The 21246-nt window shown below is 38.1% G+C and overlaps 1 long non-coding RNA gene across 1 annotated transcript; it reads left to right on the top strand.

The window, feature by feature from the left end:
* Nucleotides 1-7576: 7576 nt before the first annotated feature.
* Nucleotides 7577-8270, top strand: LOC311291365. The gene is made up of 3 exons (XR_014627551.1): nucleotides 7577-7855; nucleotides 7959-8089; nucleotides 8214-8270. It is a non-coding gene; the product is annotated as an uncharacterized lncRNA (long non-coding RNA).
* The last annotated feature ends 12976 nt before the right edge of the window (nucleotides 8271-21246 follow it).

Raw genomic sequence — 21246 nt, forward strand, 5'->3', positions numbered from 1 at the left:
ATCTAATGTTTAGAAGACCTAGCTTTAAAATTTGTTTTTGTTTACTAATAGCAACATTTTCTGTTTTAATAACAATTCGATTTTTCCTAGATCCTGCAGTAGAATTATTATTTGATCTCACTAAACGAGGAATAGACACAGTTTCTATGCAAGGTTCTACACTAGTATTTATATCATTTAAATTGGTGCAGCAGAGACTATGATTTGGACTTTTGGTTTCTAGTCATCTAACGGTATTTAACATTTTGGAGATGTTATCCGACAGAAGATCCACTCCGAATCTGCTTGGGTGTAAGCCATCGGCACGGAAAAGCCTAGGACGCTCCCAAAACAGATTCCAATTATTTACAAAGAGCAGTTTCTGCTCATTGTACCATGACATTAACCATTCATTTAGCGCGAATAGTCTACTAAACTTTTCATGTCCTAGTCGGTACGTGGGAAGCGGTCCTGACACAATGATCGTTATTTCAGGCGATGTGCTGCGTACCGTATCGATCAGATTCCTGAAGTCTTTCTTCAGAACCTCCGTCTGGCGCAGCCTGATGTCGTTCACTCCCGCGTGCAGGACCACAGTTCCGACGCGCTCGTCACCGTTCAGAATCTCGGGAACGCGAGCAGCGATTTCTGAAACACGAGCACCAGGAAAGCAGTGACTGTGCACCTTACTTTTACCTAACATAGCGTGTACGTGCCGAACGATTGAATCACCGATGATCACAGCATCGCGTTCTGTTTCGCGAAGAGGGGAGAAGCGGTTTTGTGTGGATATCTCGAAAACCGGGAGGGTCAGAGAGAGTCTTGGTCTAGACGTGACTCGCGTCTTCCGCTGCGGAACCATCCAGGCTTCGTGGTGGCGTGTTGGAGCCGGAGTGAACGAGACCATGGCTGATCGCGACCTTGGCGCTCGGGACCGATGCTGAGTAACGCACGGAGTAGACGAGGTCGGAGTCAGCGGGTTAGTAACGTTAATCACTGATGTGTGTGCATCGGCGCGTGATGCTCGGCTTGTCTCACTAAAAGGTCGTGGATCTGTTTCTCAACAGCTTCCAGCTCAGACTGCAATGCGTGCAGCTCAAATGTGTCCTCACCTGCACCAAGGGGTAGACTACTTTCATCTGATATATTCGCCATGTTTGTTTGTAAGTGAGTGTGGAGAAGACGCGTTCAGCCGTGATCCACGGACGTAACCTATAAGAGTATCCGGCGTTGGATCACTAATAGGCTTGAGACGCGTCTGCTCAACAGTCCGTGTTGTAACTATGAGGTTTGAGCAGTAGTGCTTCTCAGTGAGGAAAAGTAGAAAATGTTCGTTGTAAGTGAGTTTAAAGGGAAAAATCAAGAATTATAAATCAAATCGATAGAGCTCCAAAGACAACAACGCGTTCAGACGCGACGCATTCGAATTCGAACAAGAAGTCAGACAGGAAGTTTATGTCAGAATGTTTATTTTTAAACCACAACCTTCTAAGTGCTTCTTTTATTAATAATAATAATAATAATAATAACTTATATTTATATAGCGCCTTTCACGGGACCCAAGGACGCTTTACACATAACTGCAGAGACAAAAGAAAAGTCATTCAAGGTTAAACGCCTTTGTAAAGAGGTGGGTTTTTAGAAGTTTTTTGAAAGTGTCCAGAGAAGGGGCATTTCAGATGTCTGAGGGGCTGCGACGCTAAATGCTCTGTCTCCAAAAGTCCGCAGTCTGGTGTGGGGGACAGAGAGCAGGCCCTTGTCAATGGACCGTAGATTCCGTGAGGGGATGTAGGGATGGAGAAGGTCTAGAAGGTACTGGGGGGCAGTGGCATGTAGAGATTTATAGGTAAAGCGGAGGATTTTGTATGTGATATATTTTACTGATATATTTAATGATATCTTTTGCATTTCTCATCCAAACAACGCCAAACTTGGCACTGCACTTACTCGTGCCCGTAGCGAGACACCTGTCAAGTTTGAAATCCATCGGACTAACGGTTCGAGAGATATGCGAATAACAGACACACACACAGACAGACAGACATACAGACAGACGTTTCTGTAATTTATAGATAGATATAATATACAGAAGTAATATAAACAGCGTATAGGTGACTTACAGATTCAGTTAACATCCACAAATGAATAAGCGCAACGATTCAGGGAGCAGTGAACTCCGAAAAAATGCTATGCTTGAGTAAACAGTTTGTGAATAGGTTACTACAAATGATGGCTGTAGATAAACTATAATATTCAGAAGTAAACAGTGTAGCTGACTGAGTGTTTATGTCAGAATGTTTATTTTTAAACCACAACCTTTTAAAAATGATATATTGAACGATATCTTTAGCATTTCTAATCCAAACAACGTCAAACTTGGCACTGCACTTACTCGTGCCCGTAGTAAGTCAATGGGGTACATCCACTGATCCATATAGAATGACTGGATAGCTCATGACGTCATAAACTGTGAAGCCACCGCGCCGCCATATTGGTATTCCCTAGTGAGCTCATGCATTCTATTGAATCAATAGGAAATTTTATGATTTGACTGAGAAAACATTGCCTATCGAGACACCGTTTTAAAATCTAAAGTCTCCCTGCAAAACAAAGCAAACACCATAAGCATTTAAAAGGGGATTTGTTTAAAGTCGGAAATTGTTCATGCTTACTAAAAAATTGTTTGATACTGGGTAGAGGAGCTTGGAGAGTGTCTGTCTAGGCTAACAGCAGGTGGCAGTAAAAAAGAGTTTTTTGTTTTGTTATTTTCCCTTTGACTGAAGAAGAAGCTGCTTAACTCGTTAAAAAACGCGTTTAAAATATAATAGGCCTGTTTAATAAAAGACTAAAACGGCCATTTCTTTGCAAAAGGGATAAAAGGCTGTACGAGAACACAGTTGGCCGTCACTGAAGAGCTACTTTCACAGGTAAGAAAAACAGTTTGATACTATTATAAGTAACGAATGCTAAAGTTATATTTTTGCGAATTGGTGAATATTCAGGTGAATATTGTTTCGAGGTCACGAATTAATAATACCTCAGCACGTACGTTCCCTTGTTTTACTATATTGTGGCCATGTTGTAATTCATTAAATCAAAATGAGGGAGGGAATTAACTTAGTTCAACGTGTCCACGATTTATTAAAACGAGGTAACAAATAAGTCGTCGTTATAACGAATTATTATATCGTTATAAGGATGGCATGACACCAGCTCTGTCAGGAAAAACAATGGATGCAGATGCTTTTACTAACATTACAGTAGACTGTTTGTAAAACTGCAGTGCTTTAGAAAGTATTGATATTATTTAATACAAAAAAATGTTTTTAACCTTTTAACCCTCAGAGAGTCTTCGTTTAGCAGTCACACTCAGTGCCTTCCCGGTCAGAAGTGACCGGACACCTAAAAATGAAACTTCCTCCATCCCAGTAAAAACCAATGCAATTTATTTTTGTTCTATAATATTTATTCTTTTTAATTTAGTATTTTGAGACAATTTGATTTAACTTATTAATATTTATGCATTATTTATAGTCCATTTTTTGCCATTGAAAATAATGATTATTTTTTTTTTTTTTTGAATTTAAAAAAAAAAAATGTATACAGTATTTTCGGTTAAAATAGAGACTAGGCTTTCAGAAAAAATAAAAATAAATAAAAAAATCAATTTATTAAACATAAAATGAAATAAATCATGTTATTGCATGGGTTTACCACTAGATGCCTGAATAGCTCTAAATGGAGATGCTTGTGAATTCTAGTTGTTTTTGGACCAAATTACTTACTTTTAAGATGTGGATTGAATGTATTTTTTTAGAAATTCTCAAATAATACTTTTTGCCAAGGTTTATAACATTTTATTAATTATTATTTTAATAATTTTAATAATTATTATATTAATTATATATATATATAATTATAATATAATAATATTATATATATATATATATATATATATATATATATATATTAATTATAATTATTAATTATGTTATGTTTTTCACTCTTGATGTTTTAGAGTTTCACCCCTTCATTGCTGAGCACTTTTTTTCTGCATCATGGCCGATTTGTAGAGAATTTTTGTGTTTTTGTCAATTTCCCATTCATTTCCTATGGGGGTCATTTTTGACCAAAGACCACGAGTGTGACTATTTTTTTTTATGACCACTTAGCATTCTCGGATCATGAACTCAAATTTTTTTTGTGCTCACATACCTAATGCCAGAAAAGTCACCAAGTTTCGTAATATTCCGATGAAGCTGTGATTTTTAAAAATTCAAAACAGATTTTTTGTAATCTGAATTTATTGGTGTGTATGTGTATAAAAGTGTGTTTGTATGTGTGTGTGTGTGGGTGGGTGTGAATTTTTTGCACTCTTGATGTTGTAGAGTGTCACCCCTTTACTGCGGTGTACTTTTTTTTAGAATCGTGGCCGATTTGTAGATTGTACAGACAAAAATTCAGAGAATTTTTGTGTTTTTGTAAATTTCCCATTCATTTCCTATGGCTCGGTCATTTTTGACCGAAGACACTGAGTGTGACTATTTTTTTTACGACCACTTAGCATGCTCGGATCATGACCTCAATTTTTTTTTGTATTCACATACCTAATGCCATAAAAGTCACCAAGTATCATAACCTTCCGATGAAGCTGTGATTTTTAAAAATTCAAAACAGAAAATTTTTCGGTCAGAAGTGACCGAGGACTCTCTGAGGGTTAAAAATAGATGATTTTATATAGTGGTGTCAACAATAATCGATTCGGCGATGCATCGCAATGCGGGGCATGCACGATTCAGCATCGATGCGGCAAAGTGCCATAATCGATTATGTCACTGTTTTAGGGGTGTAACGGTACGCGTATTCGTACTAAACCGTTCGGTACAAGGCACGCATTTTCAAACCGAACGGTTATTTCAAATGTAAGCGCGTCGCGAGCGCGCTCATAATGTAGACGCTGGCGCGACCACAACATCAAATGGCAAACGCAATGTAAGCGGAACGAAACTGAGCTACTCGTGACGGACTGTTTATCAGTTTGGACCAACGCAGCGCGAGCCGATCTTATACTACACAACGCTAAGAGATCCAGTAAAGAAAACATTTGAACTCGCCACTAAAGTAATAACATCGCTGCGAGATCTAGTGAGAAACATTCACATTTCTCCGTTATTAACGGATCAAACAGCGCTGACGTGGAAACCAGGAAGAAACATTGTGACATGAATGAACTATCCAGTGTCCACAGATATTCACCATGGATTTACTGTAGTAACACTAACTGCAACTTTGGAAGTTTGGCAGGAATAGTAGGCTATAATGCTTTCAAGTAACGTTATGTCGGATTTATTTCGACATTATGAATAACATTGCTGCCCTCAAATGTTAATCTGAACTAAAATAAACATTTGTTTATAAGCACAAAATATTACATTACATTTTTTTCCAAGGAGCTGTTTTGTTTTATATGCTCCTAAGAAGAGTCAATTATAGCTCCATCATTGCTCAAAGAAAAAAAATGTCATAGCCTACTTTATGATGTTAGTTCTAATAAAAAAAGAATAAAAAAAACAAGGAAATTTCTCTGGCATTTCTTTCTTTTTGCTGTATCGAAAACGTACCGAACCGTGACACAAGTGTATCGTATTGAACCGAACCATGAATTTTGTGAACCGTTACACCCTACACTGTTTATTTTCTGGCCTTGAGTTGGACAATAAAGTTGAAATTTAATTTCAAATGGTTCTCAAGCAGAGAGAAGAGAAACATTTCTCATTCAAAGCACTGAAAGCAGTGATTTATGCTTTCTTTTTCAGGTTTGAAAAATATTTTATTTAATGACATTTATGTCAAAGATACAGGAGAGTGATAATACACACATAGCAGCCAATAAAATCTGTTGTTCAATATCTGACTGCTTGTATTGCCTCATGAGTGATGAATATTTTGCCTTGTTGTGTGCAGTAGAATTTTGATGCATCGCAATGCATCGTAGAATCGAATTGAATCGAATCGTTACCTGGTGAATCGTAATCGAATCGAATCGTGAGGGCAGTGCCAATGCACACCCCTAATTTTATATGGGTATAATTATATTTAAAATAGAGAGAGAGACAGACATGGTCAAAGTTTAAATTTAGAGGTTTAATTGTTTTTAATCTTCAGTGAATTCATGTCGGCAAGGATTGCTGGAAATTGAAATGGTTCTTTATCTTATTGATTTTCGTGCAGAACAAGCTTGCCCAGAGTTTTGCGCAGCCGTTTGCAGTGTGATGCAGCAGATGTTTCCTTCGCAAGGAAGTGGAGCCTGATGTTGGTGTAGCTGTCTGCAATGTACTTAATGAGAAGGAATATGTGATTGTTGTACGGTTCTAGGTTGAACATGTGTGCCTCAAGTTCTTTAAATGCAGAGCCACCATGGAGTTCCAGAACCTGTGTGGATAGCCTGGTTTTAAATTTGCTGTCCAATTCTGAGACGTGCCTTGTGAGTAAGTGCTGTTGAATGCACCTCTCAGCTGTTTTGCCTATTTTTAGGACACTGTCTGATGGTCTGATAAGTCCACCTCGGGACTTCATGTCGATGAGGGTGTGTCCAAATTCATCTTGGAAAGAGCTCTCTACACTGAGTCATGATAGACAGGTAGGGCAGTGAATTTTCTTTGTAGCTGTTCTGACTACAAAGCCAGCTATGTATCCAACCACAGCCTCTTTAAACATGGACAGACTGGGAAGGCTTACAGTGAAATTTGTGTCTGTGTTCTCTTCTGTTTCAGGTTGCATATCGCTTTGCCGAAATGAAAACATGTCAGAAGGTGTTGCCTCCAGTACCACTGTGCTGTCCAGTGGAGAGCAGTTGCCACTGGCTTTGATGGCATATCGCACTACCATTCTTTTGAATGCTGACTTGAACTGCCTCGCTGTGGGATTGTTGTTGCATCCATTAGCTGAGCGAATGGCAGCAAAAAACAGCTCAAGGTGGTCTTGGCTAAATTTGTAGGTCAGCAGATATTGTAACTGCGATGTCGGTGGTCTCACATACGTGTCATATAAGTGTTTAAAACTTTTGATTGCCACCAGGAAGCCAAGGAAGGCAGTTTTCTTGCCCGTTTCAACAAGGAGGCGTCCATTAATGCCTGGCTCTTTCAATCCACTGATGTAAGTGTAAGCTTCCATTAAGAAGGACATGTTGGTGTTTTCATTAATGGGCCTCAGGGGACTTTTAAATCCCCTGGCGATGGGATTTCTGGAATTCATCAAATCAAAAAGGCGGTCAAATGTCTCCAGGAATTTACATGTTGGTTCACAGCCAGCAAACTGGGGGAGCTGCAGGTGTCGCTCGCAGAACCGGAGGGCATCTGCCACACTGGCGCTTAGGGTCTGTGCGCAAGGTTTACTTTCATTTTTTGACTTTGCCATTCTATATGAGCTGATCTCAGTTTGTTGCCTAGATGTAGCCCTTCGTCCTTTTGCAGTTGGTGTAAAGACTTGATGTATTCCCATTTTATGTTCTTTCCACAGGGATCTACAATAATGTCACAGGACCCCAAGGTGTTGCATACCAGCTTCAGCATATGACAGACATCTAAGATGGCATGGATCCTTCTGTGGCTGTGCAATGGATCTGGGAAACTGGGGTTCAGGTTTGTGAAATGCAAGTCTGCTCCAAGGTCTTTGAGCATAGAAAAATGTGTTGATGGACCATCACACGTCAGGGATACCACCCTCACTCCCACATCTGACAATTTATGGATGCATTGCCGCACCAGAGTAGCCCTCTCTGACCCAGTCATTCCATGTGTTAAAAAATATGCCACTGGAGCTTTCCAGTGGTCATGGATGCAGACAACCATCAATACAAATACCTCTGTTGCCATTGGTATGCCTTCATTTGTTATTTTTGTGCCAATATCTACATAACCAGTCATCCTTTTGCCATCCCATTCAATGTGCTTCATAATGGACATTTCATCCATCATTAGTGCACAGAGCGTCTCCTGTCCCTTGGCCTGTGCTGCAGATGATTTTGCTTGGAGAGAGGTTAGTACCTCTTCACTGAATCCAGGATCTCCTCCAGTGCCGCTGTACCACCTTCTTATTGTTGATGGGTGAGGTAAACCCAAGTTGAAGGTCTCCCTGACATGCTTGTAGGCCTTAGCTGAATAGAATTGCAGTGTAAGTGCAAATGACTTTAAGGCTGGGTGATATTTCTTGTTACCACATTTTTCTCTCTTCAGGATTTCTAATGGCACTTCAGGACAGTTTTCAAGCATGAATGCTCCATTCTCTGACACTAATGGCGCTTTTCCACTACACAGTACCAGCTCGCCTCGGCTCGGCTCGGCTCGACTCGACTCGGCTCTGTTTGGTTTTCCACTGTGTAAAAGTTGTACCTGTACCTGCTTCCAGGTACTTTTTTTCGTACCACCTCCGGCGCGGTTCTAAGCGGGCTGAGGCGAGCTGAGGCGATACTAAAATGTGACGTGAAATCATGGCAGACTGCTGATTGGTCAGAGAGAATCATCACTATTCACTGCGTCATCATTGCACGCGCCAGACGCAGTATCCTGAATAAAAAACAGCAAAAACAAAAACAAAAACATCCAAAAACAGCATACACTCAATTTCCTCCATTGTCCTGTGTGTGTAGGTAGCGGGTGTGTCTCGCGCGTCTCGCGTAAAAGATTAAGTCACGGCAGTTTCCTGCGGTGTCGCTATGACGACCAGGTACTATTGTGGAGGTACTATCTGCAATGGAAAACGGAGCGAAAAGCGAGCCGAGCCGAGCTGAGTCGAGGCGAGGCGAGTCGAGTCGAGCTGGTACTGGTAATGGAAAAGCGCCATAACTGAGATTCCCTGAGAGACTGAATGATATTCTGTAGGTTTGACATTTTTTTTGTGCTTCTCCTGTTTTTTTTATTGTACATTCTGGATTTCTTTTTGTGATCTTTGATTGTTTTAATTGCTTTAGTCAGCCTTCTGGTGAGGGTCTTTGGACTGGCAAAGCAGTAGCTGTGCTCATTTGCTGTGGGAGCCTGATGATGATTATCAGTTGTGGTGTCAGGTGTCCTCACTGCTGTCCAACACTGCCCGTGTGTCCCTTAATACAGGGGCCTTTCTGTTGGTCTGTTCCTAGAAAACAAGGTTTGTGTTCCTCTTGTATTATTTAGAATTTATATTGACAATAAGCTTTCTCTGATACTACTTTTGTCTAACCAGAAATGACTTAAAGGGATAGTTCGCCCAAAAATGAAAATTCTGTCATCATTTACTCACCCTCAAGTTGTTTCAAACCTGTATGAATTTCTTTTTTCTGCTGAACACAAAAGAAGATATTTTGAAAAATGTCGATAACCAAACAGTTGATGGACCCCATTGACTTCCATAGTATTTTTTTTCCTACTATGGAAGTCAATGGGGAACATCCACTGTCTGGTTACCGACATTCAAAGTTTTCATTTTTAAGTGAACTATTTCTTTAACATGTTTTTCAGTTATCATCCTCAACAGCCACAGAAACATCACATAGCAAAAGTTTATCAAAGTGTAAAAAGTGTTTATCACTTGTAATGAAAAAACTAATTTTCTGTCCTGTTCTTTGTGTCCTGCATTTGCACCGGTTGCTGGTGGTAGTCCTTTCATAAAGGGAGGTATGAATGCATGGAAACATGTTCATCAGAGGATTGAGGAAATGAGAAAAGTAATGCCCACAGAGATGCTGCTGACACTTACTTTCTAATGGCTAAAAAGGCAGATGTGAAAAGTCTATTGACTGGCAACCAAATGTCTTTACATTATGAACAAGTAAAGAATAAGCACCAGGTAATGGAGCGCAAAGTAGATGTTACAAAAGTCATTGGATTTAGTGACAGAGGAGATAAAGCAGAGGCTGCTTATACATTGGATGATTATACTCTTGAGCAAGTATGATATGTGCCTTCAACGGCACTTGAACACTTGTATTAAACAAAGCAAGAAACACCATGACACTGGGGCAAAGGGCAGAGGCTCTCGTGACTTTCCTTTCAAAAGACATCATCTATAAAGTTGTGGATGTCATCAGCGAAATTACAAATTCAAAATGAAAATTCGGTCATTATTTACTCACCGTCAAGTTGTTTCAAACCTGTATGAATTAAAGAGCACAATTGCAGAAGAGGTTCAACAGGTAGGCATGTTTTCAGTCCAAATAGAGACCGCCCAAGATATAACCTTAAAAGAGATATAAGATATGTTACAGATGCCATCCATGAGCGATTGTTTGCTGTGATAGACTGTGAAGCATCAACAGGAAAATGTTTCAAAGAGATGCTCAAACAGACATTACACAAGCTAGGTATTGACATCAGCACATGTGTGGGCAACTCCACTGATGGTGCAGTGAACATGCAGGGACAATATCAAGGGCTCTCTGCATTTCTCTCAGAGCAATCTCCTACTGAGATTCATGCCGGGTGTGATTCTGCATCTGGTTCTGGCAGACACAACAGGCAGTGTTGTAGAAAGTACATCTCTCTTTTCATTGCTTATGTCGGCCATTCCCAAACTGTGGTCCGCGGACCACTAGTGGTCCGTGAGGGTACTGCAGCTGGTCCGTGGAAAGGCAAAATAAAATATAAAATAATATTTTTTTACCTTCATTTTACCAGGAAATTCCCATTAAAAAAGTAAAAAGAATATGTAGGCCTATATTGATATACAATTTAAATTAACTTGTCAAGTTATTGTGTGATTACTAAAATAGGCTAGTGGCGCTCGGCCGTGACGTTCAAGTTCAGTGCCGTTAGAACCACAACATGGATCGGTGAGTATAAGAAGAGAAAAGTGGCAGAGGCAGATATGCTCTCATTATCACATCACACGCATAGCCTTTAGTTTATAGGCAGTTTATGAAACGAAATGTTTATAAATGGAATGAATAAGGCCTGTTATTATTTTAATTTCCAGTTAGTTTCTTGACCTCGCGTTTCTGAAATGTTTTGCGGATGTGCTTGTTAAGTGAACAAACTCAAGGCTAACGTTACTTTTTGAGGACTTGTTAAACCCTAAAATCGCCAAAGGTTTTGAAATGTTGACTATATCCAAGTGTTCTTATTACTACTGTATAGATTTCATACTCCATTGCTATGGAAATAAGCCTGTTCAAATGAACCTGATTATGCCCTCGGGCGCTTGAGTAAATAAATAAATAAAATATGTGGCAACTGTTGTGAGCAGTAAACTTTCTTTTAACAAGCCGTATATACTGATGTGATGACCAGATATAGTTTTAGTGCTAGTAAGCCTATTTAGAGGTGCGGATTAATTCAGGTGTGTGTAGACATATTGGGTCCGCGAAAATTATTGATTACAAATAGTGGTCCACACGCACAAAAAGTTTGAAAACCCCTGGCTTATGGGATTCTCTGTGAGAAACTGCAATATTGTTAAGCGTATGCAAAGGTGGGAAGAGACAAGTAACGGCAAACGTCACAGAAGACTGTGCCCAATAGGGGGAACCGGGTGGTGGGCAAAGGACAGACTCTCACTGAGGTCTCTGGGTGTTTTGGTAAGCCTCAGGACGCTCTGTATGTTGACCTGCTGCTGACTCTCGCCTCAACTGAGGAAGATATGAGTATGAAAAGACATTTAAAAGACGTCTAATAGCCGTTTAATAGCTAAACCGTGAATATAGATTGACTATGTAATGAAATGACACTGATATCTTGTAGATATTATTGACATTGGTAAGATGATGGGATATCAACCATCTCATGCGCTGCCTGGCCAAAAACTACAATGAATCAGTTTTGACTATAAGTGGGCTACAAATAGCATAGAAGAACATGTCAAAGAAATGAAACCAAACACCTTGTAATCACTGTTGACTTCGCTTACACGATGGAATATCAGACATCTCGCAAGTTATTTTTGCAAAAACGACGTAACCAAATTAAAATTAAATTCAAGGTTATTGTGTCTAGAAGTGGGTTACACACAGCCGGACTATCAGGTCTATAGTTAACCTAGACTGTTTTTTGAGTAATTGGGAATTTGATTAGTAAATCTGCTGGAGAATTGTAATGAAGGCATTTTGTTCATGTAGATTATTTTACTGATCGACAACCAAAGCTCAATCGATCATTAACCGTTAAGATTAGAATGTCAAATGAAAACTAAATGAGAGTAGATGGGTGTCTGTGACACATTAAAAATACCACAAGTGGGATTTGCTGTGGAGTGAGGGGAACTAAACTAGCCTAGGCTATTATTTATAATGTTTGTACATGTTTAGTTTTATTTACCAGTGTTTAATATACATATAAATGAATGTAATTGTATGCAATACAAGGCTAACGGGTGTTTTTGGAGTAAGATCAATTTCTCTTTCACGAGATTACTTCCTGTCCTTGGCCGGGTTACGTTTCTCCAAGTCGTAAACTCTTCTAATCCGTCAATATTCAGGGGCGTGATATTCAAATGAAGATTGTTTTCAGCAGCACATTTATCAACGTACGATCATTCGATCAATCATAAGGTGATTTCTGCAGTTGTTTCTGTGTTATTTTGATAAATGAGGCCCATTGTGAGGGAAGGACGGATACAATGAATGTTACACAAGTGAAAGTATGCAGTAGACTATGCATAATATTATTAACATGAGCTCTGAAGTATAGTGTGCTATCGAGAATGAGACCCAGTAGCCTGGTAATACCAAACTCTGCTACTTCGCTTTGCTCCGTAGACAGAGTCTGGAATGGCATAATAGAAAAGCATTTTCTTTCTCGCGGGGGGGCGCTTGTCTGAAGTTTAAAATCATTGATTACCCGTAAGCCAATCACATAACGTTTGGTTATGGCGTGTGTTATGCGCACTGTAACTTCCACTGTAAACACATGTATGATGCGAAAACAAAACCATCGAGCGAAATACCGGAGTGAACATGGCTGTGAACGATTTGTTGAACAGAAACCGCCCTCTGTTCGTTGATTGGCCGGCTGTTTTCAGGCCGGAGGAAAACGGAAAGCTCTGACGCTGTCTCAGACTGAGTACAGAAGCGAAATTAAATTGAGCGGAAGTACGAAGTCTGACGTAGTCAGGCTAGAGACCCAGACTCCTAAACATGCAATGTGGTATTCACTGCTGTAAACTGACACCATTTCTAGATAGTCATACAGTGAAAAGAAAAAACTGTTTGGTTGATTATTTTCATGAATATCATCAATTAGTTGTTACTGTGCTAGTTTTAATTTCTTTACCCTTTTTTTTTACATTTGATTATTCTTAATGCAGAATCTGAAATATTTATTATTTCTCGCATCTTGTCTGTTGGAAATGAAACTTGTTTGTGTTTTGACAGAACTAGCAGAAAGCATCTGGATGGAGAGGACAGAGAGAACATGAGAGATCCAGATCCTGCAGAATGAAACGTCATGATACTGAAGAACAAAGACTAAATCTCGGGTGAGAAACAAATGTTTGTTGCATGAAGATTCTGAACAGAAACAGTGGATTCCTATGAAACATTCACACTGGGCTTGAATATCCACCCGCTAATAAAATATTTAAACATTGAGCAAGTGAGGTTATTGGATGCAGAATGCTTACAACATTCAGTGTGGTATGTTTTTCTTTAAACATTTTCTCAATAAATAATTTTACAAGTGTCTTACAGTATATAACACTTTCTTAATAAATTGTTTAACAACAACTTGTGGTACTTTTCTTTAAAAACGACTTTTTAATACAGTTACAATTGTGGTTGACTACGACACATAAGTACTTCATATACCAAAAGGCATAATTAGAATAGAATAATTGCATATTACACAACACCCCCCTTATGCAACTTTTCTATTCCACAATTATTCTTTTATTTTCAAACTCAGGTATTGCATATAACATTGTCTGTTTTTATCATATTTTCTTAGTTTAGTGTATATATTTGTCCTGACTCTATAAGGACATTCATCTGAAAAACATTCATTTAATGTTCCACCCAGGATCTCCTGTTTAACACATCTCCAGAAAGCCACGTTTTTGAACTTTGTTTTATTGCGGTCAAATAACATCCAAATGTACTTGCTTCAGTTTACCATTATTAATTTCATGATAACATTCTCCAATTAATTGCCCCTTCCAATTAATCAGACACTTTTTTCAGTACTGCGGTATTACTACCTTCCCTTGGGCCGCTCGTTTCATCTCGAGGCTCTGACGAGACAGTTGTGTCTGTAGTGGCTGATCCTGTCTCCTGCAGGACCCCATCAATGTTTCTGTCTATAAAATTAAATACTTTATCACATTTTATCACTGTTATAACAGCCATGTATAAACAGCTGGTCCTCTTTAATCCAGTCTAACTGTGCACATAAATCGTTGTGAAAAAACTTTGACCTCTGGGTGGAGCATTTTCGACGTTTCTATTTCTCTCAAACACATCTGTGCTAAAATACATTATTAACTCGAATGCTTTCACACAATATTCCATCAATCCATCACTGTCATTGTACCACATATATTCTTCACTTTATCAAAACCATTCTTTACATAGGTCTCCCCTCTCAAAATCAGCTTTCTGTCCAAATAACATTTTAAAGACAACTCATGCATTCATCATCTCTCCTCGCAATCCAACACTTCTGATGTCTTAACAACAGTCGTCTTCTTGCAGTTTTTCTAAATACATTATAGTCCAAAGTATATTGTTCCATTTCATAGCTTCATATACTTCTACTTCTTCTACAATGTTCAATTGTTATTAATGAATAAAGTTATATTTTTCTAGATATAATAAATGTATATCTACCAGTATGTTGCACATGCCATGTTCCTCCGGGCCTCTGAAAGGTCGTGTAAAGGTCAGTCTGCTGTATATCATGTTGAGATGTACTGGTCTCTCAAGTCTCTAGTTCTCTGCGTCTATGTTATTAGACACATGTTGCTTCGTACAGTCTCACAACACCTACTCTCTTAGATTCAAAGACAACTCAAGAATAATCAAAACACTATTGTGAGTATATTTCATTTCATTTGAATATTATTTAGCACTCAGTGTTCCATATGTGTGTGTGTTTTTTTCTTCAATTGGCAAAAAGCTTTTTCTTGGTTGATCATAACCACGTGACCACTTTCTTTTGATTACTCCTTTTATACTCCTAATTTTCTCTGGCTCACAATTTTCCATTCTTTCCATTCATTCTTGATGTTTTCTAAGAATGGAAATGTTTGGCATACAGTCACAAAAGGGTCAGACAATAATCTGCTTATCCCTTGATTTATATCATTCCTTCTAATATTACTGTCCAATGTCTGAAAGATGCCTTTCCTGCATATATGCTTGGACTCATTCCTCCAAAATACTTTACAGTCCCGAATTTATTCAAATTGAACAATTCCTTATCCTCTGCCAAATTATCAATAAAATCCCATGTTATTTTGTATGCTTGTTATGGCAGATCTTTTGTCTTATATAATACTCTGGAATTTCTTTAGAAATCTTCCAGGTAATTATTACTTCATCGTTTTTACTTCATCTTATCAAGACTAAAGGTATGGGATAATATTTTATACATTCTGTATTATTTACTCTACTCTTAATGCCCTAATTATGAGCCTTTTACCAGACCCTTGATTTTGATTGGAATTATTTCCCCATACTGTACTTATAAATAAACTTTATTTTATATAGCGCCTTTAAAAGTAGCATCTCAAAGTGCTTTACATAAAAATATGAAATTAAAAGGTACACAACAGTGCAAGCAGTAAAAAAAAACAACAAAAAAAAAACAATTAAAGTAAAAAGTCAATAAAATAGCAAGCATAGTAATGACATGAATCACACAAACGCTACCCTAAAAAAGTACGTTTTAAGGGACGATTTAAAAACACTAAGGGAATCTGCATTCCTAATCTCAGAGGGCAGGGAATTCCACAATTTAGGAGCCAAAGAAGAAAAAGCCTGATCACCCATAGTTTTTAGCCGTGTTGTTTGGACAGTTAGAAGACCAGCTTCAGAGGAGCGTAGAGCACGTGTAGGAGTGTAGGGGGTAACTTGTCCTTGTGCATACTTGTACTTGTGCATTGCTACATCTTCCAGTGTCTAAACTGTATTCTCTTCTGATCAGTTACTGTATTTTTCTCTGTTATCTCTCTATCTTTGAGTCTTAATTTCATTTTCATCTTTGTATTTGTTTTTTCATTATAGTTATTTTCACATTTTCAATATCCTACACATGTACGGCCTATCCAGTTCATCTCTCCAGCTTTTCAAGTTTTAACTTGATTGCTTAACTCTCTTAATAGCTTACTACTACACATTATATGTAATTTACAATTTACCATTAACACACTCATTACGATTGTCATCTAGACATTCTTCCCAAAACTTATCTGTTTTAATACTTAATAAAACTTCTTTTTTTTTTCTTTACTGAATAATTTTCACCACTTCAGCTTTTGATTGGATTCACTATACTATTTTAAACTAGGAATTGGATTTCTTCATTTCTGCACAGTTTTTCATACAAAGTATACTTTTCTCTTGTATACTACTTCTTGTGATCTTCCTTAAATGTCTTGCATTTACATTTTTTTTTAATCTTTCATAATGTTTTATTAGGTTCTAAATCAATTGTTCTGAATCAGTCAATCTCTTTGTCTATCACAAACGTTGCAACCCTTTTCCACAGTGTCTGGATTTATTGTAATCAAATTCTTATTAAAAATTAGACTACAACCCAGAATACCACCATGACTACTGCTATGTTTATCAATGTTACCACAACACTTGACTTAAACAAGCCTTTCTCTCTTTGTCATTGTGTTATTCTGGAACACTCTGTTAGCCCAACATCTCGATTCAGACTCTATCTCCTGAAAGATATAACATAAAGTTGAGCTCTCTGTAAGACATCTCTTAGTCATTAAAGAGGCATTCCACCCATTTGAACATTGTTTTTTATTTAAAGTGGGTCATATATGTAGTCGAAATGTAAAATAAATTTTGAATTTGGTGCCTTCGTGACCGAGAAAAGACAAAAAATAACTTCAGGACGCATTTGTATGAAAGACAACAACTCCCACAATGCACCACATTGCACAGCTCCGCAAGCCACTCCCACTAATCCAGAAAGCGCAAATCACTCTTCCGTCTACAAGGCTAGCTACCACCAGAGCTTGAAATTCATTTCACATTCACACAAAATGTCTAGTTAGTTGGCGAACTCATTAGTGCATTACTCCTCGTTTGTATTTCTTTCGAAAAGGTGAATTATTGCATGGTACCTGGATGTTCAGTCAGAACATATGCGGTGCGAAACTAGGATAGTTCTCAACACAAACGTCCGTGTCCTCGTCTGATTCAGAGATTTCGTCCAGGAGAAATTGTCATCGTTAAAATTCTTTGCCGCAGACGGACTCTATCTCTGTGTTCGTAGCGGTTCGTAGTTGCATAGTGAGATCACCGGCGCCACCAGTCCGCCCTAACCCGAGCCAGTCCGGGCTCCTCGTCCGCGGCAGGCAGGTCTTCTGCCTCGGCTGCTCTTCGCTATAATGCGGCTTGTAAAGGTAGCCACAAACACCTGATTCAAGCATCAGACTTCCGAAATCCTCTTCTATATCATATTGAGCACTCTCCTCCGCTATTGTCATAACTTTACATCTGTCTCCACAGCGCCTGTTAGCTTAGCTTCAAACAAGATGGAGGATATTGCTTTCAGTTTCAGAGAGTAAAGTCCCACCCACTGATCTGTAATAGGTCTGTAGCGTGAGTGGGTCCCGCCCCCTGGGAAAGATGAGGAACGAGTGCTTGTAGTCTCAACAGAAATCCCCCCCTCTTACACTTCCTCCTACAATGACGCAAAATGACGATTTTTGCGTCATTGTAGGAGGAAGTGTAAAAGGTAAATAACGGATTTCTCCCGTCTCAGGGGAAAATGAGAGAGTGTTGCACGACCATTCAATAGTATGACTGGGTTTTTAACAATGCAAAGCTTAATGCAAATGGGTGGAGTGTCCCTTTAATCGTTCGGCTTCTTCTTAAACACTGTTCAGTATTTGCTTCTGAAGTTCCAAGTTCTTGTTTTATGTGTTAGAAGATTTTTCTCTTTAAATTGGGCTTTATTCCCCTTCTAAAAATCCACCAACACATATTCCCCTTCTGTTAAAGGGACACTAAGTAGGAATTTCTCCCATCTAGTGGTGAAACTGTATTTTGCATTCAAACGAATAATGCTCTCCAGCGCCTCACTTTTTCAAATGCGCGTTGCATCTACGGTAGACGTTATGTACCAAAAAGCTATGAAAGGATGTCTTATAATAGCACTTCGAGTTTTTCTTCGGGTGAACAGGTTTGTTATTTAAAACAAACTGAAACTTGAATCAACGAAAAAAAGAATGTTACAGTATAAATTACTGACTGTGAAAAACATTAACTATGGTAGTTAGTAGTAATGCCGCCTTTATTCGTTATATTTTTGAAGTACGTGCATTGTTAGATATCATCATCCGTGCCTTCTCTAACGTTACTTTACTCAATAGCTGCTATTCATCAAAGAGCCTGTTTAACTTACTATGAATAGATAAATAGATATAACTATAAATGTTCTACTATCTATATAATAAAGTTCACAACCAAGCAATGAAAAATAAGCTTGTAATTAAGACCGTAACATTGACTTACCTGTCGAGAAGAAAGCAGGCAACTTCAGGGTCTCTTGTTTTGAAAGCTTTCTCCTGCATTAGCTATCCCGACATTAACCCTTGTTTTTGTAATCTCCGGTCATGTTTCCTTTTACGGTCTATTTTGGACTTTTTCGATGACGAGGACTCCTTATCCTGTGACTCATATGTATGTATGAATGAACGGTGTATAAATAACCGTGCAGTGTAGCCTTTTAAACTTGCCGCGGCAGTGACAAGAGCCTCTCACTGCTCTGCTCCTCCGCTTCTGCTGGCTTCAGTCATGTGACGCTGGCTCTGAACGAAACGCATTGGCCTAGTACTTTTTGTCCCTCTCTGCTATTATAGTTTTTCAAGATGGCGGAACTACATGGAAGCCTCCGTGGACCTACCCGTCCCATGTATAATTAGATAATAAATTCTTCGTTTACGAGGATTAGTCTGATCATTGGCATAGGTATTTGTACACCATTGAGGGCATATTTATGAATAAAAATATTGATTTGAGATAATAAAATACCTAAAAAGCTACTTATTGTCCCTTTAAGGGTTTTGTTAATTCATATACTTACGGTGTTAGATATCCAAGCCATTGCCAACAAATGTACATTATTTGTTTACAGCCTCATTTACTTGCTCTGCCATGTCCAGTCTCATCTCATATTTAGCTTTGTATCAACCTGCGTGAAGTTGGCCCCCCACCCAACGCAAAAAAAAAAGGTCGTCAAAATATGCTCAATCGTTTGTGCTGGTTTGTGCTGTAAAAAGTTTTGTTTGTGCTGTTTCGGTTTTTTAGATATTAAAAGAATATTTTTAGGTCATTCTGAGGTCACTCAGCCCCCCAAACCCCCAGATGCTCCAAATTCACCCAAAATAGGCTCGTTCATTTGTGCTGGGCTGCGTTTCCCAAAAGCATCTTAAGCCTAAATTGATCGTAAAAACGATCGTACGACTGATCTTAATATTACGGTCTGTTTCCCAAAAGCATCGTAGCTTAAGTAGCACTTGAAAATCTTCGTAGATCTACGAGTGCTCTGGAGTAATCGTACATCCCCAAGTGCATCGTAAGAAGACAGAGTTATGAGGACACCTGCAGGACAATCGGCAGATTACACCTTTAACTTTATTCAAATGTATGTGATTATAATATAAGGTTTTGATTGTAGCCTACTTTATTGTACACTTTATTACTCTTTTTTTGTTGTTGGTTAAATTAATGTATAAATTAAATTATTAAAAAGTTTAGAAAACAAAACAAAAAATAAATAAATAATTTAATCTAATAATTTTAATCAAAATTAAATGAAAAAAAAAAAAAAAAAATCCTTTATAGTCGGGGAGCCTCAAAAATGAGTTGAACCTGACATGGTCTGCCATACTTTTTATTTGTGTTTTTTCTGTTAACTTTGACCCTAAGAACCATACCTAGAGATTGGCATGGAGTAATTTCCATAAGATCATCTCTCAATGTAAATCAAACCAGCTATTAGGCTAACTGAAATTACTCAATGCCAATCTCTAGGTATGGTGAAGGCTATGTGATGATGTGGGGCTATTTTAATTCCAAAAGTTCAAGGGAACTTTATCAGGATGCATAGTATCCGGGATCCATGAAGTAACTGGCCTTTAAAAATAAAAATCTGCCTGCCTCTATGGGAATTTAACATAGGGGTGTCCAGACTTATGCACCCTGTATTTTAAGGAAGGACATTTATTTATTTATGATACATTATTCATTCACAAAGAAAATTGGTGTCCTTAAAGGTTGGATTTTTCCTAATTTTCTTAATTAAGGCATTAAGTTCAATTTCCAAAAGATGATTTTTTATTCCTCTTTTTAGTCACCTTTAGCATGGGTGTCTAAACTTATGCATAGCACTGTATGACACATGTTATTGAACACTTTTACTCATGTTCAACTGTGCTTATTTGATTCTCTTTAACCTCGCTCCATCCAGAGACATGCTATCAGTAGTTTTATTACCCCATAAATCTGCATTCTTGCTGTTTTGCGCGCACACACACACACACACACACACACACACACAGACACACACACACACACAGAGACACAGGCTAGAATGAGTTTGTTCTGCTCCATTCTAGGATCTTTAACGCAGTCATCACAAATATAGGTAAGAGACCTATTTCTTTATATCGTTTCACTCTTTTTAATTAAAAGAGCATGTTAGAAGTATTTTCTTTTCTTGGTCTTTAATTAGTTATTTTACATTGTTGATAAGATACAATGTCTTTTTCTTCAAGGTAATTTACCATCCTTCCTTTCTTATTCCAATAATATCAAATTCTTCTTACTCCAAAAGCTCATTTTCCTAAACCATACTGTATGTTTATCAACTTTTAAAAAGGTTTAGTTGATAATAATAAGTTTAATTTACATTGTGCCTTTCCCACGCTCAAGGACGCTTTACAATAACAGATGGACAATATACATTTGCCCAGTCTAAGAAATGAGCGATTGCAGTTGCATATTATATTGCAATTAAAATACAAACAGAAATAATTATAAAATAATAACAGAAACAAAAACAACACTATTTACAGTAATATTAGTAATACTATTAGTAGCACTATTTAGTAGTTAACTTC

The sequence above is a fragment of the Rutilus rutilus genome (genome assembly GCF_951802725.1).
Source record: "Rutilus rutilus genome assembly, chromosome: 6".
NCBI lineage: Eukaryota > Metazoa > Chordata > Actinopteri > Cypriniformes > Leuciscidae > Rutilus > Rutilus rutilus.